Source organism: Carcharhinus amblyrhynchos, chromosome 12 (assembly GCF_965287045.1).
Source record: "Carcharhinus amblyrhynchos chromosome 12, sCarAmb.v2.hapA, whole genome shotgun sequence".
Taxonomy (NCBI): Eukaryota; Metazoa; Chordata; class Chondrichthyes; order Carcharhiniformes; family Carcharhinidae; genus Carcharhinus; species Carcharhinus amblyrhynchos.
Window position 1 is genome coordinate 61,644,834 of NC_137335.1, and position 27,966 is coordinate 61,672,799.

General features: G+C 41.8%; 1 protein-coding gene across 1 annotated transcript in view; it reads right to left on the minus strand.

The window, feature by feature from the left end:
- LOC145351028 (suppressor of cytokine signaling 5-like) overlaps nucleotides 1–27,715 on the minus strand; it is a 42,616-nt gene extending 14,901 nt beyond the window's left edge. Inside the window, exon 1 of the mRNA XM_080200627.1 lies at nucleotides 27,629–27,715. The gene's annotated coding sequence lies outside the window, so the exon portion shown is untranslated. The remainder of the gene's footprint in view (nucleotides 1–27,628) is intronic.
- Between the last annotated feature and the right edge of the window lie 251 nt (nucleotides 27,716–27,966).

A 27,966-nucleotide genomic window follows, 5' to 3' on the forward strand; every position in this document is an offset into this window, starting at 1 on the left:
CCAGAAATGCTTTGTGGTTAGTATTATACTGCCTGACAAGGTAGTTGACAGACGTTCAACAGTAGTTACCAAAAGGAAATTAAATACTTGGAGGAGGAAAAAATTAAAGATAAAAGGAAAAGGCAGAGGAATGGGACTAACTGGATTGTTCTGTCTAGAGCCAGTGCAGACTTGATGGGATGAATGAACTCCTTCTGTACTGTACTATTCTATGATTCTAACCATATTCTCTCTTCTATGGTCTAATCAGTCTCCTCAAGGTCAACAATACACTTTTGCTTCCATGAGCTTTAATTTTGACGAACAATCCCTTATGCAAAACTTTTATCAAAGCCTTTCTGGAATTCAGATAAACTATCCAGATATTCTTTCTATTCAGTGCAAGGTTTCTTAGTTCAGTCACTCTACCTTTGTAGTTTCCAGTAATCTCCCCTTAACAGACGTTAGACCACAATTTCCTGGTTCCCTCACTTTTCCTAAATAATAATGACAGTTGCACTTTTTCAAACTTACAAATGGGGTGATTTCTGAATAGAGTATGCTTTGGAAGATTATACCTAAAGCATCTACAATTTCTTCACCTACTTTCTTTAATAACCTGAGTTTGAAACCATTAGGTATGGGGCTTTTATATGTTTTTCTTGCCATTAGTTTTGGTGCAAAAGAGTTTTTGGAGAAAGCAATCTTAAAAATAACATGGTAAATAAAGTTCCTTAGTTTTTTTTAAACCCCAAGTTCCATCGGGTGTTAAAATACAATGCAGCTAATCCAGCAGTTATATAGTTAAGATGCAAAGCCATTGTTTAGTTTCACAATTGAGACAGATAGTATACTCCAGAGTAACAATCTGCTAGGGTAACTCACTCAATCTGCTAAATTGCTTGGTAGATAACACTACCACAATGTGAATCTTGCACACTTATTCACAGATAAATACTTCAAATATTGAATTCCAATAACCTGAATCGCTATCATTTGTTCCCATTGAAAGTTGTCTTTTTTTTCATGCTGACAGAAACTTGATGTTAAAAATCATAGCACTGACTTAAGTATCTAAACCAACAAAAATCACCACAAAAGGTTGATTCTGTACTGCACAAAGCTAGATGTTTCAAGCAGATTTTAAGTACTTTTAAACTTCCTCTTCCCTCCCATTCCCTCTTTTTGACCAACCTGCCAAAATAATATCAATATTTCCATCACCTAACATTGTAACATATTGTAAATTGAAATACAACTGATGGGGAAGAATTAATGCACAGTATAGATTAACAAAGGAATTTGTAAGGAAGCATACAGCTTCCCAAAACAATTTATTCAGCTGCATCAATTTTTATGCCATTGTAAAGACTAGGGAGAGGAAGTCAGAACAAATTTACTACATGTTTTACTCATCTCAAAGTTTTAAAACATAACAGATAAAATGGCTTCAGGTTACGGCTACATTCAGTTCATTACTTCTCCAATATATGTTAATCTAAACAGTAGTTTTGTGCTACAAGACCAATTTGACTTCAGGAAGTCAATTCAATTGCAATCAAAAGTAAAACCCAATTTTAAAATCAAAAATGAATGCTATACAGTTGTGAATAGACAATGTGGAGTTTGCAGATTCTTCCCATGTCTGTGTGGTTTTCCTCCAGGTGCTCCGGTTTCCTCCCACAATCCAAAGATGTGTGGGTTAGGTTGATTGGCCATGCTAAATTGACTGTAGTGTTAGGAGGATTAGCAGGGTAAACGTGTGGGGTTGCAGGAATAGGGTCTGGGCGGGATTGTGGTCAGTACAGACTCGATGGGCCAAATGGCCTCTTTCTGTACTGTAGGGGTTCTATGACGGTGGGAATAAAAAAACTGCAATCAAAATACAATTTTAGTTCTCAATTAAGCATTAGTATACTAGTGCATAAACCCACTCCCTTTGTCCAGTACAGAGATTTTAAAAACTAAATTAGCATGCAAGTTACTCCCAATATTTCACAGCACACAAAGCCAGATAGATAAATGAAATCTATAAACCCAGATTTTATATTGCATTCTGAAAATTATATTGTTGGATACAAAGAATTCATGTCAGGATACTTTATTTTTTCTCCATTCACATTTTACTCTTCCCTCATCAATCTGATTTTAACATTTTTTTTACCCCCAGAAGAGTGAAAGGCCTTACATTAAAACAAAAAAATCAAGATACTTCAGATTCTGAATCTTAAATCTGGTGAGAATGTACAATTATGGTCTGGGGGAAATAACAGGAGAACGTTGGAACAGTAGAGTCCAGAGGAAACAAAGGCAAGGATGAGTTTAGACTGGAATGAAGTCGAGTATGTTATGGAGATGGAAACAGACACCTTAGCAAGGTTGCAAATGAGGTGGGAAATTCACCTAGAGATCAAAACTAATACCAAGATTACAAATAGGTGACTTAATCTGACCTAAGAGGGCAGACTCAAAGGGTCTATCTCCACAGATGCTGCCAGATCAACATTTTATTTCAGATTTCCAGCATCCCCTATATTTTGCTATTATTTGACTTTATCTCAGGTTGTTACCAAAGAGAGGATAAAGTCAGTAGTTAGGGAACAGAGTTTGGAGTGGGGACCCAAAAACAAACTTTCAGTCTTCCCAATATTTAATTTGATGGAATTTCTGTTCATCCAGTGCTAGAGTTGGGTAAGCTGTATGGTAATTTAGCAGCAGTGCAGGAGTCGAGAGAAGTGGTGGTGAGGTAGAGTTGGGCATCATCAGCACATAAGTGAAAAATAATACTGCGTTTGGAAAATAAAGTCATCCAAAACTCTGCTCTACTAGTCTTAACTCGCAGTAAACCCAGTTTCAAATAAAAATGGAAAATAGGTGCAGGAATAGGCCTTTCAGCCCTTTGAGCCTGCACCACCATTCAATATAATCGTGGCAGATCATGCACTTTCAGTAAACCACTCCCGCTTTCTCTCCATACCCCTGGACTTTAGTCACAAAAGCCATGCCCAGGTCTCTTGAACATATCTAACAAACTGGCCCCAACTTCTGCAGTAGAGAACTCCACAGGTTCACAACTCAGTGAAGAAGTTCTTCCTCATCTCAGTCCTGAATGGCCTGCTCCTTATTCTGGTTCCCCAACATCAGGAACATTCTTCCTGCATCTTGCCTGTCCAGTCACATCAGAATTTTATATGTTTCTATGAGATCCCCTCTCATTCTTCTAAATTCCAACATGTACAAGCCCAGTTGATCCAATCTCTCTTCATACATCAGTTCTGCCAAGCCGGGACTCAGTGAAGCTTCGCTGGACTCCCTCAATAGCAAGAATGTCCTTCCTCAGACTACGAAATCAAAACTGCACACAATATTCAAGATGTGGACTCATCAAAGCCCTGTATAACTGCAGCAAGACATCCTTAATCCTATTCTCAAATCCTCTTACCATGAAGGCCAGCATGCCATCAGCTTTCCTCACTGCCTGCTATACCTGCATGCCAACCATCAGCAATTGTTCCACCATGACCACCAAGGTCATGTTGCACTTCCCTTTTTCCTAAACTGCCACCATTCAGATAATCATCTTTCCTGATTTTTTTGCCACCAAAGTGGATAACCTCACATTTATTCACATTATACTGCATTTGCCAAGTATTTGCCCACTCAGCCAGCCTGTCGAAGTCGACCTGCAGCTTCTTAGCATTCTCTTCACAGCACACACTGCCAACCAGGTTAGTGTCATCTGCAAATTTGGAGATATTGCATTCAATCTCTTCGTTCAAATCATTAGTGCATATTGTGAATAGCTGGGGTCCCAGTATTGAAGCCTGCAGTACCCTACTGGTCACTGCCTGCCACTCTGAAAAGGAACCGCTTATTCTCACTCTGTTTCTTGTCCGCCAACCAGTTCTCTATCCATGTCAATACATTACTCCCAATACAATGAGCTTTAATCTTGCTCACTAATCTCTCATGTGGGACGTCAAAAGCCTTTTGTACATTGGTAGGAAGAAGAGACAAAAATTATTTTCTAAATGGGGAAAGGTTTTGGAAATCTGAAGCACAAAGGGACTTGGGAGACCTGGTTCAGAACTCTTAAGATTAACATGCAGGTTCACTTGGCAGTTAGGAAGGCAAATTCAACGTTAGCATTCAATTTTCGAGGGCGAGAATACAAGAGCGGGGATGTACTGTTGAGGTTGTACAAGACTCTGGTCAGACTCCATTTGGAATACTGAGAGCAGTATTGGGCCCCATACTCAAGTAAGGATGTGCTGGCCTTAGAGGGGTTCCAGACGTTGTTCATAAGAATGATCCCAGGAATGAAGGGTTTCTGATATGAGGAGTGGTTGAGGAGACTAGTTCTATGCTCGATGGAGATTAGAAGGATGAGGGGGGGAATCTAATTGAAATTTACAGAATACTGAGGGACCTGGATAGAGTGGACGTGGAGATGATGTTTTCACTAGTGAGAGACACTAGAATTTGAGGGCACAACCTCAAAGAAAAGGCACATTTCTTAAAAACTAAGATTAGGAGGAATTTCTTCAGCCAGAGGGTGGTAAATCTGTGGAACTCATTGCCACAGAGGGCTTATGGAGGCCAGGTCACTGGGTGCTTTAAGACAGATGTATAGGTTCTTGATCAATAGTTACAGGAGAAAGCAGAAGAATGGGAATGAGAATCATATCAGCCATGACTGAATGGCAGAGCAGACTCGATGGACTGAATATCTCAATTCTGCTCCTAGATCTTATGGTCTTTTGAAAATCCAGAAACATAATATCCACTGGTTCGCCTTGTCCACTTCACTGGTCACATCCTCAAAAAATTCCAGAAGATTTATTAAGCATGATTCCCCTTCAGCGAATTGATGCTGACTTGGACCAATCCTGTCACTGCTTTCCAAATGCTCCGTTATTACATCCTTAATAATTGACTCCAGCATTTTCCCCACCAGTGGTGCCATGCCAACTAGTCCATAATCCCCGTTTTCTCCCTCCTTTTTTAAAAAGTGGGGTGACATCAGCTATCCCCCCAATCCATCAGAACTCTTCCAGTGTCAATAGAATGTTGAAAAATGATCGCCAACCTGTCCGCTATTTTTAGGGTCATTTCCTTAAGTACTCGGGGATGCAGAGCCACAGACCTTGAGATCTTATAGGATTTTAATCCCAGCTTTTTCCTCAATACAATTTCCTAACTAATAAGGATTCTCTTCAGTTCCTCCTTTATGCTAGACCCTCTATCCCCTAGTATTTGAGAGATTATTTTGTCCTCCTTATTTGCAGATCCAAAATTTGTTTAGTTGGTCTGCCATCTGTGTTGCCCATTGTGAACTCACCTGATTCTAACTATGAGGGACCTATATTTGTCTTCAGTCTTTTACTCTTCACCTAAAGAAGCTCTTGCAGTCAATTTTAATGTTTTCTGCAAGCTTACTCTTGTTTTCTATTTTCCCCTTCTGAATTAAACCCTTTGTCCTCCTCTGCTGGATTTTAAATTTCTTGCAGTTCTCAGATTTGCTGCTTTTTCTGGCCAATTTATTTGCCTGCTCTTTGGCTTTAAATCTTATCCCCAATTTTCCTCGTTAGCCATGATTGAGCTACCTTCCTCATTTTACTGATGCCAGACAGAGACTAGAATTTGAGGGCACAACCTCAGAGAAAAGGTACAGCTGAAGTTCATCCATATATTCTTCAAATGCCATTGCCTGTCCACTGTCAACTCCTAAGCATCTTTTGCCAGCCTACACAATTCCCTCGAGCATTTTTTGTCCTTCGGTGTTCCACAGCTCCACCCATAAAAATTCCACATCGTCTAGGCTAATGTCCTTCCTTACTATTGCATTAATCTCCTCTTTAACCAGCAACGTAACCACACTCCTGTTTCCTTTCCATTTATCTTTCTTGAATACGAATACCCCTGGATGTTGAGTTGCCATGCTTGGTCACTCTGAAGCCAGGTTTCCGTAATCCCAATTATATTGTATCAGTTACGGCACGGAGCACAGTGGTTAGCACTGCTGCTTCACAGCTCCAGGGACCTGGGTTCGATTCCCGGCTCGGGTCACTATCTGTATGGAGTTTGCACATTCTCCTCGTGTCTGTGTGGGTTTCCTTCCACAGTCCAAAGATGTGCAGGTTAGGTTGACTGGCCATGCTAAAATTGCCCCTTAGTGTACTAAGATGCTTAGGTTAGAGGGATTAATAGGTAAAATATGTAGGGATATGGGGGTAGGGCCTGGGTGGGATTGTGGTCGGTGCAGACTCGATTGGCCGAAGGGCCTCTTTCTGCACTGTAGGGGTCTATGATTCTATGAGTTAGTAACTGTCTGCACAGTTAATTCATCCACCTTATTACAAATGCTCCTTGCACTGAGACACAGAGCCTTCAAGGTTGTCTTTTTGGTATTTATTATTCTCTTAGAATTACGATGCAATGTCTTGATTTTTGTCTTTGGTTTCTCTGCCTTCCACTTTTCCCCTTACCGTGTTTTGTTTCTGTCCCCACTTCCTGACGTCCTGCATTGGTTTCCTCCACCACCACCATCACCACCGCCACCTGCCACATTGGTTTAAACCAACCCCAGCAGCACTATCAAACCCTCCCCCTAGGGCAATTGTTCCAGTCCTGTCAAGTGCAGGCCATCCAATTTGTACTGGTCCTATCTGCCCAGAACCCCTGTGTTTACTGACTTTCACTGGGCCCAAATAAAGAAAGAGATTTGATTTTAAAATTCTTATCTTTGTTCAAATCCCTCATGGCCTTGCACCTCTCTACTCTCAACCTCTTCCAAACTCACAAACCTACAAAATGCCTGCAACTTCTCCAATTCTGGTCTCTTAGGCATTCCCAATTATAATCACTCCATCACTGGTGGCCACACCTTCAGTTGCCTATGCCCCAAGCCCTGGAATTTCCTCCATACACCTCTTCACCACTCTTTCCTTCTTTAAGACACTCTTTAAAACCTACTGCTTTCACCAAGCTTTTTACTATATCACCTCCTTATGTGGCTTGGTGTCAGACTTTGTTTTATAATGCTTCTGTGGAGCTCCTGGGGATGTTTCATTGCATTAAAGGCTCTAAGTCAATTCTAAATTTAAAAGTATTATTCAAATATAATGAAATAATTGAATTTGATAAATAATCTACTCAAGCAATATTCTTCAAAGATAAAAAATACTTGCAATTTGAACAATATACATTGGACAGCAAGTAGTGTGCTCAATTGTTTCTAACTTGAGTATTACTTTTAATGATCATACATTTATATAAATGATGTGTATTGCAGATCAATGTTAAGTTCAAATCACAGTCCACATTTAGCAGCAACGGAAATCAAGAAATGGTGCAGTGGTTTGAAACTGGCCTTTCATTTCTGGGGCCTGGTTTACAGCTGACCACTGTAATAGATCTACATTACAAAATTGCTCTCAAGTTCTCCACAAATGGTACGGCCTAAAGAAAATGGTGCAAGAGAGCAGAAAAGGGTTTCTGCTACATTTAGCAGGACTATTCTTAACTTGGTGAGCGTCCAATGCAGATATTGGGAGTTCCATTACACAGGGCTACTTTTCCTGTAGACTGAGCACTAAAAAGTTAATTTTTAAAATAGGTTTTGAAACAGAGCCAAAATTAATCAAAAGTTTCAATTCCAAAACAAAATCAAGCATCTCAACCCGTAAGTGCAAACATCTCATGTCAAATGTAATTCAGAAGAACTGACCCCACATTTAAATTTATACATGTAAAGCCTTCTTTATCCAATTGTACATCAGAAAGGACAGAAAATGACACCTCCTGCAAAACTGCAGTCCTATTCAGTTTATTTTCTAGTGATAATTTTGACAGTTAACTATCATACTAATTTTTTTTTTCAAATCTGCAAAAATGATTTCATAACAATTCTCCACTCAAATGAACTACTCTAATCTCCGCTACACTGGATTGACGCTGAATGTATTAAGCAGAATTTAACAGCACTGAATGAACTCATTCTGCAGAGCTCATAAGACCTTTATTATATTTTATCTGCACATACAGTACAATGTGGGTGGGACAGAATTATGTTTTTCAATTTTGAATTGTTAATGAAATTGATTGAACTGTTGGAGGTCTGCTTGGAATGGACAACTCCAATACAGTTAACCCAGGCATAATGGATCAAATGGCCTGCTTTGATGGCAATTCTATTTTATTATTTCACAGACAGCATGTTGTCTACAACCAGCTGCTTTACGATGTCACTGAAGGAATGAAATTAAATGTTTTCAAAAAACTGGAGTGCTGGCTCTAGAAATAATTAATTTAGAAAAACAATTCCATTCCTTCAGTGACAAACCATAAAGCATCTAGGTTCACTTATTTAACAGTATTAATTGTGCAATCCCACAATTCAGAATCAGAGCCTTATGACATAAACACAGGTACAGAAGCTGCCCAATTTTAGAATTAATCTTTAAGCAGTAGTGAGCAATGCTATTCTACAACAATAATGTGTTCATATGATATTTCTTCTAGCATTTCTTAAAACATAAAACTCCTCTTTAAAAAAATTTCAGGGATAGTCATACCAAGTTCTCAATCCAAAGAACATATGCATTTCCTAAAGTCTGTGCTGGCACTAAACTATTCCATTATTTGTTTCCACAAATGATCAATTCCTGACATTAAGCAACAGGTGAATTTCTGCACTATCAGAGTAATTTGAGCTGCATTTTGGAAGCAAAAGGCCCTTAAGCCTACACAGAACATTTTTAGCTTTGGTCAGAATATATGTTGATCAGTTTCTTTCTGGTCCATCAAATTTTTGTACAAAAGGGGGCCAAAAAAAGCAGGACATAAGTTGAAACAAGCACAGAACATTCATAATTTCTCTCTGCTCCATTTCTTCCTTCTTATCTGACTAAAATTGGTGCAAGATATGTTGCATTTCTCCATAGGCCCCTGACATACTGGGCTGAATTGATCAGGTCCATGGAGGCAAGCATAATCAGATATTACAGCACGAGAAGTCAACTACAGCCAGATCAGCACGAACTCAACTGCAGCAACTACTTCAATCCCATCTTCCAAATCTTTCATCTTTATTTTTCAAAAATCTATGCAATTGCATTTTAAATTAAGTAGTTTCTGCCAATTTGCTTATGGTAAAGTATTCATGCTCGTGTCTCGCCTGATAAATCTGGTAGTATTCATGATTTTAATGCCCTTTCTACAATGCAACACAAACTACTGTAACTGTCTTATTGTTGCCTTGAAAAATTTATCAAGATTTAGCTCGGGTCCTTTCATTTTTTAAAAAATGGTTTTATCTACCTGCAGTTTCAATTATTTGAACTCGAAAATCTGTTTCTCAACACCATTCAACATTTTTTCATTTGAGTTTTGAGTTACATTCCTCATTTCATCTCAAACATGTATTACCCCAAATTTCTGATATAAGGTCAAAGCAGCTATGGGCAAAGGGAGGGGTGCATAGATGACCAGACTTGAATAATTAAGGATTCAGAAGTGCACAAAGAAAAGGGAAGTAGGAAAAGAGAAGGCGAGATGAGGCCACGAAAAAAAAAATCAGGAAAAGGTGTTTAAATTCCAATGTTGGGGTACAGGGGAAATGGGTGTACAGATGAGGAGATGAACAGCTAAATTTTGAACATACTGAAGTTCATATCAAGAGGAAAATAGAGGCCAATAAGAAAGCCACTGGAGAAATTAAGATTTGGCTGTAATAAAAACATGCATAAGAGTCTGTTACAGTGAGGATAAATGAGATCCGAGAGAAGTAAATTTTCAGGTGTAGAATGAAGTTTCAAACGTCACCAAGACTACTTAAACCGAAGTTCCACAAGAACTGACTCAACCTGAGCCATTGCTGACTGTCCCTTGATTCGAGACTGACATCTATACAGGGTCACAAGCTTCTACCATGGGTCTTTAGGTGACTGAAAAGGCTGATTTTCAATCCGCAGATTCCTGGGCACATGGGCAGAACTTCCCATGAGGTGACAGATCTGAACTGGAGGATCTGCTTCTTTTTCTTACTGTCACTACTCTGTCTCATCATTAAAACACTAAGATGCAAAGCACGATGCAGCTTAATGGACAAGTTGTCACCATTCTAAATGATCAGTAGTAAGTTCCCCTAGTAATCATCAATGCTGTCGTGCTTCAAGGAGTGTTTCAGGGCATTTTTGAAGGGTTTTTGTTCCCCACTGGAACAATGGCCATCTGAGAGTTGACTCAACCTGAGCAAATGGCTAGGAACAGTGGAAAGTATGGAATGAGAGCAGGGTTTATTATGGAGGCCAGGAATGATAATTTCAGTCATCCTGATGTTCAGTCCAAAAACTTGACTCATTTAAATATCCAACGTCAGTCAGATATTCTGAAAGTTATTGGATGGCTGGAAGGACAAAGACAGCAGTGTCAAAGTGGAGCACTAGATACAGTCAGCGTGAATTCAGAAGCTGGTCTCATGCTCATTAATAATACTGAGGCAAAAGCCTGCTAATGAGGAAGAGGAAGGGACCAAGGATATATTTTGAGTTAACGTTTGAGGGGACCATGAAAAGTCAGAAAAATAAGCCATTCCTAAAGATACAATGCAACAAGTAGCCACAGAAACATGTGGGAAATGCCACAGAACTGGGGGACAGGAAATGAGATGCAGAAGAGTCAACCATACCAATTGCTACAGAAAGATTAAGGAAAAGAAGAATAAATGCCCTGTAATAGAGGATGTTACATGACTAGTGCAGTCTCTACTGAGAACAGAGCCGTAGCAAGACAAAAGATGTATACAGGTTGTGTTGGAGTTCTGCTGAGCGCTCTGGTTTCCTCCCACATCTGAAGATGTGTGGGTTAGATAAATTAGCCACAGTAAATGTGTGGGGTTACTCGGATAGGAAAGGTGGGAGGGCTTGGGTGGGATGCTCTTTCAGAGGATTGGCACTCAGTCAATAGGCCAGATGGCCTCTTCCTATACTGTGGGGATTCTATGGTTCTTAATGCACAGAGCTGAGAAGTTGCATATTAAAGATCTTACAAAGTAAGGAGGTCAGAGATAAGATGGTAGAAGGCGTACAGGGTAGAGTTTTTAGATTAGAGTGATGACAGCAGTTCTGAAAAGCAGGAAGAATATGGGAATTAACAAGCTTGACAACTGGGAAAGATGATTCTTTGCCAGGTGTAGAAATAGCGCTTAGATGAACAAATTGGAGATGGAGTCCTCTTTACTAGAATTTAATGGTCAGATAAAATGACTGGCATATCACAAAGCTGTGATCCCCACATGTATGGCAAAATGGCTTACAGTAGGTTTTTAAAATATTCTGGATAATGATAATAACTGCTGAACCCCTACATTAACGCAGTCAGCAGGAACAAACCCAGGAGTTACTGTAACCAGTCACAGTAGCTTACATACCATCATATTCGGGCCCAATTTTTGTGAAATTAAAAATGGATGATTCTCATGCAATCTGATTCTTCAAAAAAATTTATTTGTTATGCAAGAAGCAGAAAGAAAATCTAGAGATAGCTATTATGCTTACATGGGGAAGCACCTTATTTTGGTCTTGGATATGAAACCAGTTTTTGAATATAGAACTGGTTTTTGAAATTAGATGTATTGGCAGTGAACAAAACAGAACTTGAAAGGTTAACATTGTGATTACTGGATTCTTGAGAAGGAATTTAGTTATTCTTCAATGCCTGCCTTCTCTTCAAAGAAAGTCAAGAGTATATTTGGACACGCTCAGTTGCATTTGACATTCCCACATTGTGGCAAACGACGGCACTCCGTGGAGCTGAAGCGCCCACGTAACATTCCTTAGAGCAAGCCCAAATAAAACAAATACGAGCAATTTTTTGCTGGATTGAAGGCTAAACAATTCATACTGTGGTTCAGTTGCTCATACCACCCTTCATAAGACTTCGAGAGAAACAACAATTCTTCTCTAAACGAGATTCTTTATGCCTCAATTACATTAAACAACAGAACACTCATTTGAAGCCCCCATCATTTGCAGATGTCCACTGCCAATGATACCTCCAGATTTAACTGGCATTAGCTCCAATTAGCTTTAGAACAGCTGTCATTTTACATGAAACGAACTGTGGGGACAAATTCCACCTTACCAATACTCTCAGAAATTCCCTTTATCAGCACAGAAGTCATTCAGCCTAGCAGGTTTGTGTTAGTTTTTTTGAAAAGCATTTCAGTTGGTCTCAACTCCCTAGTTCTTTCCCTATATCCTGCAATATTTTCCTCCTTCAGATATTCATCCAATCCCCATTTGAAAGTTATTATTGGACTATTTTCATCATCTTATTAGACAATGTTTTCCAAATTCCAACTTCTCAGTGTCTAAAGGTTTCCTCCATGTCTCCTCCAAGTCTTTTATCAATCACCTTAAATCAGTGTCCTCTAACAACATTTTATCTAATAGAAACAGTTTTCTCTTTATTTACTTTATTTAACCATTCATTGTTTAAACTCTTCGATCAAATCTCCTTAATTTTCTCTCCAAGGAGATCAACTTCAGGTTCTCCAGTCTATTCATTTAATTATAATCTCCTAATCCTGGAACCTTTGCAATCTCTTCTGTACCCTCTCCAAAGCTCTCATATCCTTCCCAACTTGTGGCACCCAGAATTAACACCAGCTCCAAGCTCAGGGAAGAACTCTCTTGTATAGGTTTAGCACAACTTCCTGGTTTTTGAATTCATACGGCTCTGTTTATAAAATCTAAGATCCCATATACATCAACTATTTTGTGAATCTATCCTGCAAGCTGACAAACTTGTACACAAAACACAGATCTTGCACCACTCAACTTATATTGTCACATCTCATCAAAACCTATCATTGAGTTTAATATGTCACATATAAAGATTGTAAAGTCTTACCAACTTTTGCCAAATTTACCTTAAAGGAATTTTCTTAATCGTACCAAATGCAAGAACAGTGGTACAAAAAATAAAATCTACCAGCCTGATACATTTTGTGCAGATAAACCATTGTCCAATGGAAGGAAAAGCAACATGTCTGTACGGAGTGGAACCCGAGAAACAAGCAGAACACCAGCTTCAGACTTCTGCAGATGCGCAAGTTTAAAATTTAGCCCACTTCTTGACAAAACTGTGGTATCTTCATGCAGCAATAACACTAAAATTTAAGATGGTAAAGGCTACTACCTTCAGTACATTAATGCCATCTTTTACAAATGGGAAATTTAGGGCACAAAAAGATACCTCAGCAGCTTTAAAATTCTTAGTCTTAAAATTTAACAACCCTACACAATTTTGCCACACTTACTATTGAAATGCAGGTTTAACCTCACACTTCCAATCAAAGGCTGCAGATTACAATTTACAGCATCATTTACACACACTGTACACAAGGTGCCTGCAATCATGGAGCAGACCCCAACACCAGCAGAAAGGTCTAAGCGCAGAAACATCCACACTATGAAAACTTCTTCATAATGGCACTCTTTGCAGGGCAATGTGACTTTCACAAGAATCAATTCTTGATGAGAAACTCTGCTGCTGCATTAGAGCTATGTCCACCTAGTCACTGAACAACCCAATCTTTTCTGCCAGCCTTATGAATATTCAGGAGATTATCAGCCATGTTGAGTTTCAAAATGATCCAAAACTACAGTCATCTTATCTTAGCTTGTGAGTAATTGCCTTCTCTACGATTGTTGGCTAGGGAAAAAATACATAGCAGCTCTGCATGCAACTTTCATCTAGGAATTAACTAGATAAGAAGTTGTATGCATTCAAAGGTTTCCTCGTGAATAAATTCTGCCCCCATACACCTAGTGTTTATTCTTACTGAATGGGAAACTGAGGGAGAATAACAAATTGATTTACACAGCTACCTGTGTTAGACTGTGTCTTGAAGTTATTGGGGACCTTATAGAACCCACTCAACATCCCACACAAAATTGAATCGTAGAATCCATACAGCGCAGAAGGAGGCCATTTGGCAGATTGAGCCTGCACCATCAATCTCACCCAGCTCTATCCCTGTAACCCCACGTATTTACTCTGCTAGTCCCCCTGACACCAAGAGGCAATTTAACATGGCCAATCCACCTAACCTGCGCATCTTTGGACTGTGGGAGGAAATTGGAGCACCCAGAGAAAACCCACGCAGGCATGGGGATAATGCGCAGACTCCGCACAGACAGTGACCCAAGTCAGGAATCGAACCCGGGTCCTTGACGCTGTGAGGCAGCAGTGCTAACCTCTATGCCGCTGAAAAATATATATCAAAGAGAAACTTCTATTATGTTAACTAAACCCAACAAATTAGTCCAAGATACCTAAATTATGTATTTAACATAGAACACTACAGCACAAACAGGCCCTTCGGCCCACAAGCTGCGCCGATCACATCAATACCCACCAATCCATAGACCTATCTATAACCCCCAAACCCATTAAATCCCATATACTCATCCAGAAGTCTTTTAAAAGACCCCAGCGAGTTCACCTCCACCACCACTGACGGCAGCCGATTCCATTCACTCACCACCCTCTGAGTGAAAAACTTGCCCCTAACATCACCTCTGTACTTGCTTCCCTGCACCTTAAATCTGTGTCCTCTCGTAGCGACCATTTCAACCCGGGGAAATAGCCTCAGAATCCACCCTATCCATTCCTCACAACATTTTATAAACCTCTATCAGGTCTCCTCTCAACCTACGCCTCTCCAGGGAGAAGAGTCCCAGCTCCCTCAACCTATCTTCATAAGGCATGCCTCCCAATCCAGGCAACATCCTTGTAAATCTCCTCTGCACCCTTTCAATAGCTTCCACGTCCTTCCTATAGTGAGGCGACCAGAACTGCGCACAGTACTCCAAGTGGGGTCTGACAAGGGTCTTATAAAGTTGCAGCATTACCTCCCGACTCCTAAACTCAATCCCATGATTAATGAAGGCCAGTACACCATACGCCTTCTTGACCACATCCTCCACCTGCGAGGCCAATTTAAGAGTCCTGTGGACCAGGACCCCAAGATCCTTCTGCTCTTCAACACTGCTAAGACTCCTGCCCTTGATAGTGTATTTACAAGCAGTAATAATGCAAAGTAAACAAGATGATCTTACAATATCCTTACTGTGTTGGAACACATTAAAATACAGATTTTCTAGGTTTATTCAGGGTTGTCACCCCTAAGCAGTAGATGCTTTCAATCTTTTTTTATTTGATAGTAGGCAGGGTGTTTAGCCTGTCCACACAGAGCTTGTCCTATGCTCTGTGCATAGGACAGAGCATAGGACTGTCCTATGAGATACAGGACATCCCATATCCCATATGGGAGCTTAATTTTTATTAGTAAGGAGTGTACTGAAATAAAAAAAAAATGAGAGTTAAAAGTTACACTGCACAATTTTCAGAGTATTGCACATAAAGCAACAGAAAAATTGCCAAGTTTCAATATTACATTAACTAGCTTTTAAGTTGATACCATAGAGTGAATGAGAAACGGCTGTCAACATGGCAGCCACATACTGGAACAAGTTTTCTGTAAAAGGTGATTAACATCAAGCCATTAATTTTTATAGGACATGAGCAGGTTAATACAAATAGCAGATTCTATTCCTGCCATGACTGTCAATTTCAACTGACATGAGGGCCAAGGTTGTTCAGATACCACAGGCAGTTCATGACTCGGGTTATATTCGTGCAATCCAAACTAGCATCAGGAAACACTGGCCTTGATATTCATTGGGTTGATGATCATAGTAGCCATAAGTGTAGGTTTCCCAAGCTCTGTGGAGTTTCAATTTCTTGGGGAATTTATTTCTTATTTCCAATCCCACCTCGAAGATAGCCTGTTTGCCAGGCTGCTTGTCGAACAAGGAACAGGTAGATTTAGTGGTTAGAGGCCTAAGAGAAGATTCATAGGACAAGCTTGTTGGGTCTAGGGGAAACAATCCTGTTCCTCCCAATCCTCAAGTACTTGCCTTATGGATCCAGGGCATCTTGCCTTCTTTTATTTGCCATTTTCTAACATACAGGAAACACAACCAGTGTGTTAAATTAGAAACGTTGTTAAAATTTAGGTAGCTAGCCATCTTAAAAAGTTTTCCATGGCCACTCCAGTCAGTCATCTATTTTGCCTCTATTAGTATTGAAGGAAAGCAGGTTAAAGGCATGTTAGGTTCCCATTTGTATTTTAACAGTTTCACCTTCCCACAACAAAGATTGACAAAGAAATTGATAAAGAAGGGTAGGATAAACTATGAAGCTGGGCTAGCGCTTAATATAAAAAAGGATAGCAAGAGTTTTTAATAAGTATATAAAAAGGAAGAGGCTGGCTAGGGTGAACGTTGGACCCTTAGAGGATGAGAAGGGGGACTTAGTGGTAGGGGATGGGGAAATGGCTGAGGTCTTGAATAACTTTTTTGTTTTGGTCTTCACGGAGGAGGACATGAATAATTTGCCGGGTGTTAGAGATGGAACGGTGGTAGGACTGGAGGGTCTCGATGACATTACTGTTACTAGAGAGGTGGTGCTCGACAGACTGGAGGGGCTGATTGTGGACAAGTCCCCAGGACCGGATGGAATGCATCTGAGGGTTCTGAAAGAAATGGCAGAGGTGATAGTGGATGCCTTGGTGGTTATTTTCCAGACATCGCTGGATTCCGGGGAAGTGCCGGAAGATTGCAAAGCGGCTAATGTTACACCGTTGTTTAAGAAGGGTGCCAGGCAAAAGGCGGGGAATTATAGGCTTGTTAGTTTAACGTCTGTTGTAGGTAAAATGTTAGAATCTGTCATCAAGGAGGAAATAGCGAGGCATCTTTTCCTGTTCGGCCGGGATGGGGTTGGTCTGAACCGTGCTGGGACCAGAGTGCTGGCGAATCGTGCAAAGAGGACTGTAGACAGGGCTTTAAACTAATTGGGGGGGCGGGTAGGTAGGTGATGTTACGAGGCCTAAAGTTAAGGAGAGGGTACAGGTAAGGGTGGAGGCCGAGGATGTCCCAATAATAAAAGGAGTAGGGGGCGTGAGTATGAATAGGGTCCAGGGGAAGGCTGGGATGAAGGCACTTTATCTGAATGCACGAAGCATTCGGAATAAAGTGGATGAGCTGGTGGCGCAGATCGACACAAATGGATATGATCTGGTGGCCATTACAGAGACGTGGCTGCAAGGTGACAGGGACTGGGAGCTGAATGTCCAGGGGTATCAAGTGTTTAGGAAGGATAGGCGGGAGGGAAAAGGGAGGGGCGTAGCTCTGCTGATTAAGGATAGCATCAGGGTGGTAGCAAGGGATGATATTGGAGCCAAAGAGCAGAAAGTGGAATCGTTGTGGGTAGAGATTAGGAACAGCAAAGGGAGGAAGATGCTGGTGGGTGTTGTCTATAGGCCCCCGAATAATGATCTGGAGGTGGGGCGGGCTGTTAACGCGCAAAAAAGTGCGGCGTGCAGGAATGGGACGGCCGTAATTATGGGGGATTTCAATCTGCGTATTGATTGGTCGACCCATGTTGGACGCGGTGGGCTCGAGGAGGAGTTCTTGGAATGCTACCGGGATAGTTTCCTTGAGCAGTGTGTGTTGGAGCCGACGAGGGAGCAAGCTGTTTTGGATCTGGTGTTATGTAATGAGGTGGGTAGAATCAGGGACCTTGTGGTGAAGGATCCTCTTGGGGAGAGTGATCATTGTATGGTGGAGTTTCTGGTGCAGATGGAGGACGACAAAGTGGGTTCCCAGACACGTGTCCTTTGTTTGAACAGAGGGGAGTACGGTAGGATGAGAGAGGAATTGGCGAATGTGGACTGGGGGAGCGCGTTGGAAGGTAGGTCTGCTGAGGAGCACTGGAGGATTTTTAAGGAGATCTTTCTTGGTGCTCAGCAGAAATTTATTCCGATGGTCAAAAAGGACCGTAGGAGGAGAGGTAATCAGCTGTGGATAACAAAGGAGGTGAAGGAAAGTGTTAAATTAAAAGCGGAGGCATTTAGAGTAGCTAAGAGTAGTGGGCGAGAAGAGGATTGGGAGAGGTTTAAATGCGGCTGTATAGGGCAGTGGCGAGGCCGCAGCTGGAGTACTGTGTGCAGTTTTGGGCGCCGTACTTACGCAAGGATATTTTGGCCTTGGAGGGAGTGCAGAGGAGGTTTACTAGGCTGATGCTGGAGTTGAGGGGGTTGAGCTATGAGGAGAGGCTGAATAAACTAGGCTTGTACTCGTTAGAGTTTAGAAGAATGAGGGGAGATCTCATTGAGACGTATAAGATGATGAATGGGATGGATAGGATAGAGGTGGAGAGACTCTTCCCGCTCAGAAAGGACAGTCGGACTAGGGGGCACAGCCTCAAGATAAAGGGGGGGCGGTTTAGAACAGAGTTGAGGAAGAACTTCTTCACTCAAAGGGTGGTGAATCTCTGGAATTCTCTGCCTGTTGAAGTGGTGGAGGCTACCTCGCTAAATATTTTTAAGAAGAGGGTTGATGGGTTTTTGATAAGAGAGGGGATTAAGGGTTATGGGGAGAGGGCGGGAATGTGGAACTGAGCCACGACAGATCAGCCATGATCTTATTGAATGGCGGGGCAGGCTCGAAGGGCCAGATGGCCTACTCCTGCTCCTATTTCTTATGTTATGTTCTAATCTTACACATTTTTTGAGGTTAAAATTATCCCAATCACATCAGTGGTCCAACGCAAAGGTAAACACGACTTGCAGTCAATAAAACAGAATATACAAGGTCCATGTTTTTCCTCTGCAGCCATAGAGACCATAATAGAGAATTAATGAATGTTATGTTACAGTTGAATAAAATGTCGGTTAGGCTACATTTGGGATACTGTGTCCAATTCTGGTCACCACATTACCAGAAGGACATGGAGACTTGAGAGAGTGTAGAAAAGATTTACCAGGATGTTGCCTGGAATAGACGGAATTAGTTACGAGGAGAGATTGAATAAACTGAGATTGCTCTCCCTGGAAAGGCGGCGACTGAGGGGCGACCTGATAGGAGTTTGTAGAATTATGAGAGGCATAGATAGGACAAACAGTGGAAGCTCTCTCTCAGGGCAGAAATGACAATTACAAAGGGACACATTCAGAATAAGAGGGAAACGGTTCAGTGGAGATGTGGGGGGGAAGTTTCTCCCCCTGCCGCGCGCCACCGCCACGAGGGTCATCGGGGTCTGGAATGCACTGCCAAGTGGGGTGGTTGAGGCAGTTACATTAGCCACATTTAAGACTAATCTTGATAGGCTTGTGAACAAACAAATAGAAGGATTTAAGCTGTTGGTTTTAGATGGGTAACCGTGATTAGCGCAGGCTTGGAGGGCCGAAGGGCCTGTTCCTGTACTGTACTTTCAGCACAATGAGACCAACTGAAATGCTTTTTTGGTTCTTTGGTGCCCTTTCCTGTAACATACCATGGACAAAATTACCTTGTGCATCCAAAATAGATTCTTAAATCAGCCTTCTAAATTTGTGCAGGTGAATAAAGAGTTTTAATTTTTGAGATAGATGATAAATTCAAGAATTATTTAGTTTAAGAAATTAAGATATTTTAGGATGCAATATTGTCAATCATGTGCTGCACAAGCAGTATAACTCTAGTAGCATAACTCTAGCAGCAGTGTATATCAACTAGATTTGTACATATCCGATTGGATTAAAGTTAGCCAGTCACATTTTTTCCTTCCCTCCAGTGTTTTTGATCCTTCAAGAATCAACTCAGCTGAGAGCCAAAGCAGCTCAATATCCAAGGTGTGAGAATGCTGCTCTTAAAGGAGCAATTCGGTGACGAATGCAAGTAACTACAATTAGCTATTTCACGGCTAGTCTAAAATGGTGAATTAACTTTAATATTAAAGCTTTAATCAAAGTAACTTGATGGGGATGCTTTCATCGTTTAAAATATTTTAGAAACTTACTATGGGAACCATTGGAAGAGGGTCTTAGTTTTCCAATACCTGGTGAAAGACCCATTTTCTCATATGCAATGGAAAGGAGTTGACAATGACCTGAAGCAGTAACTGAGTGAGCACACAAGCATTATCTACTGAAGCATTATAACTGAGGTTGGTTGAATAGTTTCCCATTTGTTCTGTAGGTTTTCTGTAGGAAAATAAAGAGTCGATGCAATGACACAACCTTGTTCGACCCCAGTTTGCACTAAGGTAGGTTTTCGGGTGGGTCTGTTGGTGAGGATCACAACTTGCATGTCATTGTAGAGTAGGCAGAATACGATCACAAATTTGAGGACAAACAATTTAAAGATGGAACACACTACACTCTGATCAGAGAATTTCTCTACGCTGATGACGCTGTACCACTCACCCACGTGGAAACTCAGCTACAAAAACCGAGGACTGTCTCTCCCATGCCAGTAACATGCTCTCCATGACAGTGCAAGCAATGTTACAGTTAAAAGTGAAGACAAACACAAGGCTGGGACAACCCTGGTTGGTTTATTTGGATGCAAGACTGACTAGCTGAAGGATTTTCTTACACTGAAGCAAACAAAAATATCAGTACTACCTTGGATGAGGACACACAAGATTCACCTGGAAAATCCAAAGAAATATCTTCTTGGAAAAAAATGATCTTTGCAGGTGTAGAGTGTGAAGACTTGATAGGGCTATTGAACCGTTGCAGAATTTGAAATAAGCTAAGCGTCATGAAAACAGCAGTCATAGGGCAATATGTTACTTCCCTGCCCCTCACATTAAACAAAGTAATTAGCAAATTCTGCTACCTCAAGTCCAAGGTGCTAGACAATCTGTCCCTTGAAGAAAAGTCTTATAAATGCAGAAAGAAAGCAGCTACTACCTTTGATCGACTCATGAAATGCTCATGAGATATTAAGCTGACCATTTATAAGGCCTTTGTAATCAGCACCCTGCTGTGAAACACAGATAACTTAAGAGCCATTGAGAAAAGAAGCTCAACAATTCCCATCTTGGGGAGACACAGTGGCACAGGTTAGCACAGCTGCCTCACAGCTCCAGGGATCTGGGTTCAATACCCGGCTTGGGTGACTGTGGAGTTTGCACTTTATTTCCTTGTTTGCATGAGTTTCCTCCGGGTGCGCTGGTTTCCTCCCACACTCCAAAGATGTCGGGTTAGGTTGACTGGTCATGCTAAATTGTCCCTGAGTGTCCTGGGATGTCTAGGTTAGAGAGATCAGTGGGGTAAATATGTGGGTCATGGGGATAGGACCTGGGTGGAATTGTGTCAGTGCAGACTTGATGGGCCAAATGGCCCCCTTCTGGACTGTAGGGATTCTATTGAACTTCACAGCGTGGCACATCATAGGTTTATCTGGCAAATGGAATTTAATGTTGGCAAGTGTGAGGTGGTCCACTTTGGTAGGAATAATGGTAGGAAGGACTATTACTTACGTGGCGAAAAACTGCAGCAGGCGACGGTGCAGAGGGACCTCGGGGTCCTTGTGCATGAGTCGCAAAAACCCAGCTTGCAGGTGCAGCAGGTGGTCAGGAAGGCGAATGGGATGCTGGCCTTCATAGCGAGGGGGATTGAATATAAAAGTAGGGAGGTCTTGCTGCGGCTGTATAGGGCATTGGTGAGGTCGCAGCTGGAGTACTGTGTGCAGTTTTGGGTGCCGCACTTACGCAAGGATATTTTGGCCTTGGAGGGAGTGCAGAGGAGGTTTACTAGGCTGATACCGGAGTTGAGGGGGTTGAGCTATGAGGAGAGGCTGAATAAATTAGGCTTGTACTTGTTAGAGTTTAGAAGAATGAGGGGAGATCTCATTGAGACGTATAAGATGATGAATGGGATGGATAGGATAGAGGTGGAGAGACTCTTCCCGCTCAGAAAGGATAGTAGGACTAGGGGGCACAGCCTCAAAATAAAGGGGGGGCAGTTTAGAACGGAGTTGAGGAGGAACTTCTTCACTCAAAGGGTGGTGAATCTCTGGAATTCTCTGCCCGTTGAAGTGGTGGAGGCTACCTCGCTAAATATTTTTAAGACGCAGGTTGATGGGTTTTTGATAAGAGAGGGGATTAAGGGTTTTGGGGAGAGGGCGGGAATGTGGAACTGAGCCACAACAGATCAGCCATGATCTTATTGAATGGCGGGGCAGGCTCGAAGGGCTAGATAGCCTACTCCTGCTCCTATTTCTTATGTTCTAAGACAAAAATCACAAATGCGACAGTCCTCTCAAAAGGCAAAGCTCCTAAGTTTGTTAGCACTCAGAATCAGCTTTGTTAACTCAGGATAGAAAACGGTTGCAAACCCAAGGATTTTCCATACGGCAAGGCAGATGGAGCCAGATGACCAAAGTTCCATGTCATTCTTGCAAGTGTCCTTGAAATGAAGGTCCAAAACACCAATTAGCACATCTGGGAATCAGCAGCTGACAGAGGAAAAAGGCAATGTCTGCTGTGAACTGATGTGTACCACTACGATAGCAGGTGGCTACAACATTTTGACAACAGATGCCAATGCTGAAACCACCAATCTACTACACACTTGGAAACTTCATATGTGGTAGAACCTGCCTCAAGGATTGGTATCGTCAGCCAAATGTGCGTCACCTGAAAACAATCCATCTCAAATGGATTTGTTTACTGCATGCCCATTAGCTGTTGTAGAGGGAAAGAATCTGGAACTACATATAGAGCATTAATAAAGAAATCATGAGGATACCTAGTTCATCAAGAAGGATTTTTTACATCCACGTTAACAGAGCTTCAATTCAACATTTCATCCAAATTATGGCAACTCCAACAATACAACATTCCTAGGAAGGTACTGAAAAAGCAGTGTTTGGGTTGTGTGTTGTATAGGGACAATGCTTTTAAGTATCACCAAAGCAGCAAACAAACGTGATTTGTATATTGTTTGATACTACTATAGTCATTTATGTGGCTGATTTATAGATCCCAAATACATATTAACTTCAAAGCTCTGAAATTAGAAACAGAAAATACTCCACTATTCCAGTTTTCTAAAATATACATTGTCAACGTACATTTAAATTAATTCCTTAGTTATTTGTAACAGCTTTGTAAGGATTTAAATAAATGCCCCGGCTGTTGAGATTTTCAAATGCCATTAGAGAGAATGAACGTACACCAGAAAATACAAACAATTTGAACAGTTTACTGCTGATCTGTTTGAAGTGTTACTGAGCTAAAGCTGTGCAGCTGATTAAATTGCCAGTCAGTGCAGAGCAGCCTTTGAAAAATAAATGTTAGTTAGTGGGATAGGTACTTTGCCTGTGCCCCTGAGCAACCCTCTCCCACCAAGGGGACCACAAAACAACTAATCCAACAATTGCAGCAATGGAAAAAAAAAAGTGATGTTGAACAGACACCATATCAAGATGTTCAGTTATCCTAAGCCAAGTGTGACCTGGTCATTTAAAAACTCCTCCAGCAGAAAAAAATGTGTATGTTTGTTCAGAAAACTCATTCACAATTTTTTAAGCTGTATCAAGTTGGTGATGGCCACAATTCTGGCCAACTCAAAAGCTACCTAATCTTTGGTTTGCTAATTGGTTGTGACACAGATTCACTCAAATGGCCTTTAAGGTTAGACATTTCATTATTATCCATGTGTGGATTTTTCAAAAGTCTGAATGAAGCATTTTGTGTGGAATTAAGAGGATTTAGAAATTGGAGTTACTGCTTTCCAGAAATATAAATACTCATGATTGCTGCAAAAACACAATTACACAAAATAAATTTAAAAGAAAGGTAGTTTTAAATTTAACAATCCTTGTCACTGATAATAAAAGCAGTCCGAACACATTGAGTTACTTTGTTAGCAGTAAACAAACTTGTAAGTCTTAGGTGTTGTGATCGGTTAAAAGATCTCCAGAGTATCTGGAATAAACTGGTAAATCTTCTACTTTGAATTGTGAAATTAACCAACAATTTGGAGGGCAAATGTTGCAGCCCCAGGATATCACTTGACTGTTAGAGCAAGGTCAACTCAGGACTTCAGGGTGTCAAATGACAGGTAACATTCAGAACAATGCTGAAGAATGACTACTTCCAACAAGAAAGAATACAACTACAGCCAAAGTGCAATGGCACCCACCATCAGCCATCAACCAAACAGCTCAAGAGGAAGGTGCGGTTTGCTTAGACCACATCTTTCCACTGGACTCAATCCTTGCAACATCAGTAAAATGGGATTGCAGTACATACTGGCTGCAGACAGAAGTGCTGCAACTTACATCCCAACCCACGGACTCCATCATTTAGACAAGACAAAAGCAGCAGACCACCTGCATGATCCCCTCTAAAACACACATCTTCTGGACTTGAATATAAAACATAATTCCTCCATATTCACTGGGTCAATATTCAACACCATTACTACTAGAGCTGCAGCAGTAGAAGACAGCAGTCCACCATCATCTCTGCAGATAACTAGGTTAATAAATGTGGAAAAGACAAAATCAGGCTTTGCTATGAAACCACACCTGTTCCCAACACAAAAGTTAAATGAACAGTTTCAATGAATTACTGATGCAAGTTAGGGGAATGATTTATTTTTTGCTGATCCACATTCAGCTTTTCCCATGCCATCAGGGTCAATGATTTGAGAGGTTTGCCTGATGTACCATTTAACACAACACACCACATTTATTCGGAATCATGATTTACTTCAGTTAATTTTTAACAACTTTTTTTTGTGCATGAAGTTTGCAAGATATTGGGATTGTTTCACAGATTTAAGGGATGAGTTAGTTCTGAAATTACACAAATATGGCGAGGTTTACTGCTGAACAGCAGTGCATGTAGACCATCAAGTTTTCTTAGAATTTGGAAATAAATTAGAGAATTAAGAGGTTCAACTTGGGAGCAGTTTCAAATGTGAAAGAGATCCAAGTTTTAAGCTAAACACAAAGCTTTCTCTCCTGTTCATGCCAAGACGATACAGTATCAATTAAATTGCTGTTTGCATTGTAGAGTAAGTGGTTAAAACATTAATCTAGATGATTAATTGCCACAAAGAACAAAAGAATGCAGAAATGAAACCATAGCCCACCAACCTAATTCAAATCAGAGCCTTTTTCAGTACTAGCCTTGACCTAGTGATATTATACTTTTCTTGAATTGTGAGCTCAATTTCCAGAGGCTTGCGCACATAACTCAGGCTGATGCTGCTGGAGCATCACATTGTCTCTGGTCAACATTTATCACTCATCCAACATCACCAAAAGATAGTTCACTGCTTTATTTCATTGATGCTTATCTGCCATGTTTCTTACATTTTACTTCAAAGTAAAGCACTTTGGGATGTCCCAAAGTTATGAATGGCTCTATACAAATTTAAGTTTGTTCCTTCATCCTATATAACTACTTACAATGCAGGAGTAAATGAGTAGCTTCCTCAAGAAATAACACCACATTCAAATATTATTAATTGTAAAGGCATTTGAGAATTATGGCAATACTTTTCCTGACCTTACACACTGAAGGATATACATACTTTGGGCATCAATAGTTACAAAGACGTATATTTTTATTTTGTTTTAAGGATAAGGGATTTCAAATCTCTAAATCTGAGCATGCATTTGTTGCCAAATTTTTAAAGGCAAGTTTCAACCCATTGGTCTCTCACTAGAAGTCTTATCTAAAAGAACTCTGACCAACCACAGGACATAAAAGTAAAAAGACAGACTATGAACAAGCTTATTTCTAACACAATGACTTATAATTCAACTGCACATAGCATATTTCAACCCACAGATTCAAAGATGTTCAAATTAAAGGAAACTGACTAACTAATAATACATTTTTAAAAAATTTACTTCATTCATAAAGTTACAAAGCCAAACCAAACCACTCAGTGGACTGGGAAGCCTCATCTCACTTGCTCCAAAAACCAAAGTCAAACTGAATCCAACTCATGGTTCCCCACAAGACAGACAAAAGATCCAAGCCAACAACAGAAGACATTGCACGCTATCTTTGGGCTTAATCTGAAGCTTGACCAACTAAATTTTTTTAAAAGAAATTTTACTCCATTCTTAAAAGTTACAAAGCCAATGCTCAGAGTGGATCAGCAGATCCATCCCTTGCTTACTCCAAAAAACAAATTCAAATTCCAAATGAATCCAATCATGGGCTCCACAAAAGAGACAAATAAGATCCAACCTGACAAGATAAGGCATTGCACCCCATCTTGGGCTTGATCTTTGTCAAAGGGCTGAAAAGACATAGCGAACACGTTTCTACTAAGACACACAATCACAGTACCTACTGTTGGCTAGTCAGGTGTAAAATTGTTTTTTGATGACCGTACCTAGAAAGCAAAGGAAATGAACTAGACCTAGCTGTATCAGAATTATTCTCAAGTCATTCTTCAGTCTGGGAAAATAACAATAATTGGGGGAGTGACTTCTCAAATTGCTCATATTCATTTAAATTCATAATTGAAGAGTCTCATTTGGGGGATTCCAAACATTAACTCTTCCTTTCCCCACAGATGGAGCTGGGATCTGAGCTTTTCCCAACATTTTCTGTATTATTTTAAGTGACATTGATTTAGGGAATAGATAAAAATTGATCGGAACTAAAGGGATAGCTTAGGTAGGGGGAATAAAAAAAAACATGCTCAGGGAGATGTAATGTACAATTGGGGCATCTATGTGCATCATATAAATGTTTAAGCACTGTTACATGCACTAAGGTTCCTGAGAGATGGGTCACTAATGAAAACCCTGTTCCTTCTATTCCCCACCCAAAAATAAAATCCATAAGTGAAAGGGAGCAAAATTTCCACAATCCCTCAAGTTTTAAAACGTTATGATTGCACACGAGATATAGTTATAGAACATTATTCCACCAGGAGATGGTTTAGGCCCTTCCCCTCCCCCCACTTGAGGGGGGCACTCACTTTCTCCTCCCCCCAACTCGGGGAGGGCACCCACCCTCACCCCGTTTGGGGGGGGGGGGGGGGGAGAAAACACATGAGATACAGTTATAGAACATCATTTCACCAGGAAATAGTCTAGACCCTTCCCCTCCCCCCACTTGAGGGGGGCACTCACTCTCTCCCCCTTCACCCCGTTGGGGGGGGTGGGGGGGCACTCACTCTCTCCCCTCTCACCCCGTTGGGGGGGGGTGGGGGGCACTCACTCTCTCCCCCCTCACCCCGTTGGGGGGGGTGGGGGGGCACTCACTCTCTCCCCCCTCACCCCGTTGGGGGGGCACTCACTCTCTCCCCCCTCACCCCGTTGGGGGGGGTGGGGGGGCACTCACTCTCTCCCCCCTCACCCCGTTGGGGGGGGTGGGGGGGCACTCACTCTCTCCCCCCTCACCCCGTTGGGGGGGGTGGGGGGGCACTCACTCTCTCCCCCCTCACCCCGTTGGGGGGGGTGGGGGGGCACTCACTCTCTCCCCCCTCACCCCGTTGGGGGGGGGGTGGGGGGGCACTCACTCTCTCCCCCCTCACCCCGTTGGGGGGGGGGGTGGGGGGGCACTCACTCTCTCCCCCCTCACCCCGTTGGGGGGAGTGGGGGGGCACTCACTCTCTCCCCTCTCACCCCGTTGGGGGGGGTGGGGGGGCACTCACTCTCTCCCCTCTCACCCCGTTGGGGGGGTGGGGGGGGGCACTCACCCTCTCCCCAGTCGGGGGACACAACCCTCACCGACCCTCCCTTCCCTCTCCAAAAACGGCGCTTACCTCAAGTCCCCTGCAAACCCCTCGCCTTCAGAAACATCTCAATCCGCAAAGCAGCCGCCGAAAAGATAAAAGGGGGGCGGGGGGGGGGGAAGGTGGTGAAGAAAGAAGGGAAAAGAGGCGGCTCCGGCGCGGACAGGCTCGACTCCAACTCCGACTCCGACCAAAGGAAAGGTTTTAATGGGCACTGGGTGAGTGTGAGGCCCCAACAGCCTGGGGTTTTCCTAACGGGAATAATAGCAGTAGCAGCAGCACCGCCACCGCTGCACTGACTGGCTTCCCCGGACGGTTAATGGTGATCGCAGCCAGTATTCAGAGGAAGAAGATGCAGAGACGGAGAG